Consider the following 8,178-nt stretch of genomic DNA (forward strand, 5'->3'; position numbering starts at 1 on the left):
AGCAGCCTGGGTTACTGGACCACTATTGCCTCACAGTGAACCCTCTATTAGGAAACAACTGGAAGCGAGAAGGTGAGGAGGAAGAGGAGAGATAGATGGAGGAATGATTTAAGCCAAAGAATGTTCCACACTTATCTTCCATCGCTCCTTGTTTCTCTCTATCTCCATTTCTCCTCCCTTCACTCCATCCCTCTCTCTCGTTTTACCCCCTCTTCTCTCTCCCCCTCTCAAGCCCTCTTTACCCCCCCCCCCCCCCCAATCTCCCTCTCTCCACCAGGTTTCATCTCTCCTCTGACCTTCTCTCTTGCTGAAAGTAGGTTACGGGAAAACCTAGACTTCCCCTGCCCGCTGATTAATGACAGAGATGGGCGTCCACACTGGCTGACTCACATTGGCCTAAAGGAGAACGTCTCACACACACAGGGCCTTCGGAAAGTATTCAGACCCCATGACTTTTTCCAAATTTTGTTAGGTTACAGCCTTATTCTAAAATTGATTAAATAGTTTTTTACCCCCTCATCAATCTACACACAAAACCCCATAATGACAAAGCAAAAACAGGTAAACAAATTCCTGCTAATTTATTACAAATAAAAAACAGAATTACATTCACATAAGTACTCAGAACTTTTACTCAGTACTTTGTTGAAGCACCTTTGGCAGCATCGAGTCTTTCTGGGTATGATGCTACAAGCTTGGCACACCTGTATTTGGGGAGTTTCTCCCATTCTTCTCTGCAGTTCATCTCAAACTTTGTCAGGTTGGATGGTGAGTGTTGCTGCACAACTATTTTCAGGTCTCTCCAGAGATGTTCGATCGGGTTCAAGTCCGGGCTCTGGCTGGGCCACTCAAGGACATTCAGAGACCCGAAGCCACTCCTGTGTTGTCTTGGCTGTGTGCTTAGGGTCGTTGTCCAGTTGGAAGGTGAACCTTCGCCCCAGTCTGAAGTCCTGAGCGCTCTGGAGCAGCTTTCATCAAGGATCTCTCTGTACTTTGCTCCGTTCATCTTTGCCTCGATCCTACTAGTCTCCCAGTCCCTGCCGCTGAAAAACATCCCCACAGCATGATGCTGCCACCACCATGCTTCACCGTAGGGATGGTGCCAGGTTTCCTCCAGACGTGACGCTTGGCATTCAGGCCAAAGAGTTCAATCTTGGTTTAATCAGACCAGAGAATCTTGAGGTGCCTTTTGGCAAACTCCAAGTGGGCTGTCATGTGCCTTTTGCTGAGGAGTGGCTTCCGTCTGGTCACTCTACCATAAAGGCCTAATTGGTGGAGTGCTGCAGAGATGGTTGTCCTTCTGGAAGGTTCTCCCATCTCCACAGAGGAACTCTGTCACCTCCCTGACCAAGACCCTTTCCCCCCCGATTGCTCAGTTTGGCTGGGCGGCCAGCTCTAGGAAGAGTCTTGGTGGTTCCAAACTTCTTCCATTTAAGAATGATGGAAGCCACTGTGTTCTTGGGGACCTTCAATACTAAATAAATGTTTTGGTACCCTTCCCCAGATCTGTGCCTCGACACAATCCTGTCTCGGAGCTCTACGGACAATTCCTTTGACCTCATGGCTTGCTTTGTGCTCTGACATGCACTGTCAACTATGGAACCTTATATAGACAGGTGTGTGCCTTTCCAAATCATGTCCAATCAATTGAATCTACCACAGGTGGACTTCAATGAAGTTGTAGAAACATCTCAAGGATGATCAATGGAAACAGGATGCACTTGAGCTCAATTTCGAGTCTCATAGTAAAAAGTCTGAATACTTTTCTCTTTTTTTTGTATACATTTGCAAAAATGTCTAAATACCTGTTTTCGCTTTGTCATTATTTGGTATTGTGTGTAGATTGCTGAGGATGATTATTTTTTAAATCCATTTTAGAATAAGGCTGAAACGTAACAAAATGTTGAAAAAGTCAATGGGTCAGAATACTTTCCGAATGCACTGTACATTTACACACACACACACAGAGACATGCACACCAAACACACACACGCATAAAAAACTGCAACATACACACCGGCACTGAACATCATACTGGCCTGTGACAGCAGAATGAGGACTTCCACAGAGCAGTTTACCACTTGCCGCACGTCACACATACTCTAAACAATTGATATCGAACCGGCACACACATCGATAGGCATACACATACACACACACACACACACACACAGTCCCCTCGTCAAACACTCACTAACACTTGCCAAGTAAAAGTGCCAGAAGCCAATTGAGAGAATAACATTGAAAAACAATGTCTGGTGCCATAACCACTTCAGCTGGGTTTATGCCATACTAGCCACAGCTGGAGTTTAGGGTTCAGAACTCCATTATTGAGACACCCTAATAAAGGATAGCAGGGATGGAGAAAGTAGGCCAGATACAATGTTGTAGTTGTTATCGGAAATAAACACAGAACTCTACCAATGTGACCCCTGATGATGTCATCTCCAAGCCATCCATTGTAAAGACTAATATTTAGATGGGGGATGGGTAAATATTAGCTGTCTCATCTTTGGGTTGCTAAAACAATCCCTGGATTGAACGTTTCAATCTCACTTAGACAATATAACCTTCCACAGCTTACCTCATCCATGGAGCTTCTCTCTAGGGCTCCTGGCCCTAGGCTCGACCAGTGGATCCCAAATGTTTTTTTTATTACTGACCTACCTAAAGCTTTTTACAAGTAAAGCTAGTTAGTAAACAAAACAGAGGTTTCTAGCTGACAGGATGTAGTCTGGTCTTCAGTGACAACCCCTATTTCCCATCATATGACCCCAACCCTCCATGACAGTAACCAATCAACTTCCCTAAAGTCCATTTTTACAGGTCCACCAATGTATTCCAAGGTTGTATTGATGTCTCTGGGGATCAGCATTCCCCCACCCCCTGTATAACACACACAAGCGCCAGATAAATATCCTGGTCCAGGGTCAGTGTGGGGTCTGACAGGGGAATGCAGCACCAGGGCTGGGGATAGAGGACAGAGAGCAGAGCAGCCCAGTCTGTTGCACAACAACCAGCTCTGAGTGGGAAACAGTGAGCACAGAGGCCAGTGAATCAGCCTGTTAAAAAGCTGTTTTCTCCCCGGGCCTCCGTCAGAAAAGAGTTTGTTACGCAACCTGCTCTCCCTCTGGCGAAGGCTTCTCACGAAAGCAGGGTGGCTGGCACCCCAACAGTGACTATACAGGAAGAGAGCTCAATGACCGTAACACACTCATATTTTTTTATTTTACCTTTATTTAACCAGGTAAGCCAGTTGAGAACAAGTTCTCATTTACAACTGCGACCTGGCCAAGATAAAGCAAAGCAGTGCGATAAAAACAACAACACAGAGTTACATATGGGGTAAAACAAAACATAAAGTCAAAAATACAACAGAAAATATATATACAGTGTGTGCAAATGTAGCAAGTTATGGAGGTAAGGCAATAAATAGGCTATAGTGCAAAATAATTACAATTAGTATTAACACTGGAATGATAGATGTGCAAGAAATGATGTGCAAATAGAGATACTGGGGTGCAAATTAGCAAAATAAATAACAATATGGGGATGAGGTAGTTGGGTGGGCTAATTTCAGATGGGCTGTGTACAGGTGCAGTGATCGGTAAGGTGCTCTGACAACTGATGCTTAAAGTTAGTGAGGGAGATAAGAGTCTCCAGCTTCAGAGATTTTTGCAATTCGTTCCAATCATTGGCAGCAGAGAACTGGAAGGAATGGCGGCCAAAGGAGGTGTTGGCTTTGGGGATGACCAGTGAGATATACCTGCTGGAACGCATACTACGGGTGGGTGTTGCTATGGTGACCAATGAGCTAAGATACGGCGGGGATTTGCCTAGCAGTGATTTATAGATGGCCTGGAGCCAGTGGGTTTGGCAACGAATATGTAGTGAGGACCAGCCAACAAGAGCGTACAGGTCACAGTGGTGGGTAGTATATGGGGCTTTGGTGACAAAACGGATGGCACTGTGATAGACTACATCCAATTTGCTGAGTAGTGTTGGAGGCTATTTTGTAAATGACATCGCCGAAGTCAAGGATCGGTAGGATAGTCAGTTTTACAAGGGCATGTTTGGCAGCATGAGTGAAGGAGGCTTTGTTGCGAAACAGGAAGCCGATTCTAGATTTTACTTTGGATTGGAGATTCTTAATGTGAGTCTGGAAGGAGAGTTTACAGTCTAACCAGACACCTAGGTATTTGTAGTTGTCCACATACTCTAGGTCAGACCCGCCGAGAGTAGTGATTCTAGTCGGGCGGGCGGGTGCAAGCAGCGTTCGATTGAAGAGCATGCATTTAGTTTTACTAGCGTTTAAGAGCAGTTGGAGGCCACAGAAGGAGTGTTGTATGGCATTGAAGCTCGTTTGGAGGTTTGTTAACACAGTGTCCAATGAAGGGCCAGATGTATACAAAATGGTGTCGTCTGCGTAGAGGTGGATCTGAGAGTCACCAGCAGCAAGAGCGACATCATTGATATACACGAAGAAAAGAGTCGGCCCAAGAATTGAACCCTGTGGCACCCCCATAGAGACTGCCATAGGTCCAGACAACAGGCCCTCCGATTTGACACATTGAGCTCTATCTGAGAAGTAGTTGGTGAACCAGGTGAGGCAGTCATTTGAGAAACCAAGGCTATAAATGGACTTTCATGACAAGTGAACACCAAAGGCCCTTAAAACTAGCTAACTGTTGAGAAAGGTAGTATACCTTCTAGAATCTGCAATAAACTGTATATTTCACTCCATATGATGCAATGTAATGTATAACAGCAACCAGGAAGGGACTACAGTTGCTGTGTACTGACCTATTGAACTACTGACCTATTGAACTACTGACCTATGGAAATACTGACCTATGGAAAATGCAGTTCGTTGTAAGGAAGTAAAATAAACAAGTCAAGAGGAAAACAAACTCACATCCTGTCCACCTCTTCCTCCCACTCCACCTCCTCCTCTCCCAGCTAGTTACAAGCCTACAGTGTTGTTTATCTGGTAGAGAGATGGAGTGTTGGTCTGAGGGCATAGGACTCTGAGGAAATTCTTCAGAGGTAGTAGGGAGAACATATTAAATGGGCTAGTCATAAAACGTTTCACGTTAATCTAAGGTGGCATTGCATCCTAGGTAGCGTCCATGCAAGTGTGCACCCAAGATAGCCTTCTCCTAAGGGTGCCTTAGCTCAGCCTAGGGGAGTATCCTGGTAGACAGAGTACCTCCAAGGGGGCCTCCCTCCAGCGATGGGACCATGAGGTTTAGACCATTCTCTCATCAGGGATTAGGGATGGTACATGTGGTAGCAATTTTGGAGTTGGCATTCCCTCTTCTCAGCCACATTATGGTATGACTGTACCCTTCTCCCCTGCCTGCACCCCCACCATGCCTGCCTACTCGTAAAGCTGCCGTGAGCTCTGGAGCGCTTGGCACTGCATCACCCCAGTGCCCATATAAAGACAGATACATAGGTTGTAAACACTTAGTTAGGGGGGCCAGGGGTTTGTAAACCCTGCTCCTATCCCCAGGGCTGGACTTCATAAACAGGAGAAAGGCAGGCAGCACACATGGGGCATCACTGCTATACTGCAAACCTCTCACACAAGTATACACACACTGAATGAATCCCGTAAAGCTTAAGGCTGAGGGTAATATCCATACAGGCAATATGATAGAAGATTCTCCTTGTTCTCAGAGTTTGAGGACACACTGCACAGGCTGTAGCTAAATTCACTCTTCAGATGAAGCAAGAGCAACTGCCAGTCAAATCAGTTAAAGGTTTCACACACACAGAGAGAGAGACTGAAAGACCACTACCCTCAACAGAAGAAAGCAGCGCGAGAAAGCAAAGGGTTAATTTTTTAGATTTTATTAAAATATGGTGTGGAGTTTACCATCACAAACATGATTGTTTCTAATAGAAAAGTAAGCAAAACAAAAAGAAAGCTTAAGAGCCTAGTTACAGGAGACTGTTTTTCTATATATTTTTTAAGGTTTTTGCAGTCTGGTGAAAGAAAATCAATTAATTCATGACAAAGAGTGAAAGACCCCCCCAAAAAATAATCATGTTCACATGTTGTAAAAATACATTTCCCAAATTTCAACATTACACACAGCTAATTTAAAACATTCATTCATTCATTCATTATTAGATTAAGGTTAGATGTCAGTGCCAAAGAACAGAACAGACGGTAAAACCAAATACAGAACTCACAAAGGGAGGAAGGGAAGGACAGAATGGTGAGGGCTTCTGGAGGTCAGGAGACTGCTCTACATTCTGAGGAGGGTACAACACGAAACAGACGGAGAGAGACTGCAGGAGGGTACAACACGAAACAGACAGGGAGAGAGACTGCAGGAGGGTGGAACACGAAACAGACTGAGAGAGACTGCAGGAGGGTACAACACGAAACAGACAGGGAGAGAGACTGCAGGAGGGTGGAACACGAAACAGACGGAGAGACTGCAGGAGGGTGGAACACGAAAGAGACAGAGAGAGACTGCAGGAGGGTGGAACACGAAACAGACGGAGAGAGACTGCAGGAGGGTGGAACACGAAACAGACGGAGAGAGACTGCAGGAGGGTGGGAACACGAAACAGACGGAGAGAGACTGCAGGAGGGTGGGAACACGAAACAGACAGGGAGAGAGACTGCAGGAGGGTGGAACACGAAACAGACAGGGAGAGAGACTGCAGGAGGGTGGAACACGAAACAGACAGGGAGAGAGACTGCATGAGGGTGGAACACGAAACAGACAGGGACAGAGACTGCAGGAGGGTGGAACACGAAACAGACAGGGAGAGACTGCAGGAGGGTGGAACACGAAACAGAGAAGAAGAAAAAATGACTGCAGGAGGGTGGAACACGAAACGGACGGGGAGAGAGACTGCAGGAGTGTGGAACATGAAACGGATGGAGAGGGAGAGAGAGAGAGAGAGTGTGCAGGAGGGTACGTTTGCATTTGAACCCTGAGAGATTAAAGTGACCAATTCTGTCCATCATTTGCTGCTTGTCTGACAGACCACACCAGTGTCCGCTGAGGCTCCAGGCTGGCCATTAAAGACCCTTTCAGAGCGCCGTAGCAGAGGGGGAACATTCTCACACCCCAGAGTGAAATATCAGGTGGACTTTCCTTCAGTCTGTAGCACTGCCAGTGACCTGCTGGGTTACATGTAGGGCATATTCAATCAAAACGGTTAACCAGGTTACCTGGTTAAGTCAGACATTTATTATTCTGCACTGAAAGAATGCATATTTTAATTGATGTACTCAACAAATCATTTGCAGTTTCAAACTAAAAGACAACTGCATATCAATTCAAATGTGTTTTTTTCGGAGAGTGTTACTTAAGAATAATACGGCAAACCCTTTCACCAGTATTGATTGAATACAGACCGTAAAGTGTTAGTTGTTAGTCTGACGTCCGGCTGTGTCTCCTACCTCACCTACTGTGGTCAACTGTGATTAAGGCAGTAAGTGTTTCCATGGCAACTCTACCGCTACTTTAACGGGAGAGTTAAGGCCCGGAGGTTTCCGGCTGGATAGGGCGGCTAAGCTACGTACGGCAGAGTGGCTAGGACAAAACACTTTTCACAAAACGTTTCAAATGGGATTTTTTTGTTTGTTTCTGAAATGTTTCAGTACAACATGTAGAACACATTGATAGATTACAAAAGAAAACAAAAAAACAGAATGGTTTCAAAAACACAGTGAGTGCTGAACTGAAAGCCTAAATATGTCATCAATATCATCAACGGCAATTTAAGATCACAATTTATGCTCATAATTCAAAATATTGGGGATATTAAAATATATATATATATAAATATATATATATATATATATATAATCACATGAGACAGGAGCCTATAATGTCTGGACACAGGTACACTCCCATGTCCTCAGACTCTGATAGGAAAGGGAAAAACTGTACATCACTGGTTACTGACCACCACAAAATGGCAACTTGGGTTAAGGGTTAAGGGTTAAGCACTGGGGAGCAAAGGGTGGACAACAACATAACACAATCTTTAAGCCAATAGCATTTACCCTCCAAAAATACCTCACATGCACAATAGCTCGAGCAGCATTAAGGAGAATAGAAAGGCATCTAGTTCTATATTCTAGAAAAGGAAACTAACAGATCAAGCTGACGCTTTGAATTTGCCTCCAAGTTACATTATTCTGTA

Source organism: Coregonus lavaretus (assembly GCF_964263955.1).
Source record: "Coregonus lavaretus genome assembly, chromosome: 29".
Classification (NCBI taxonomy): Eukaryota; Metazoa; Chordata; class Actinopteri; order Salmoniformes; family Salmonidae; genus Coregonus; species Coregonus lavaretus.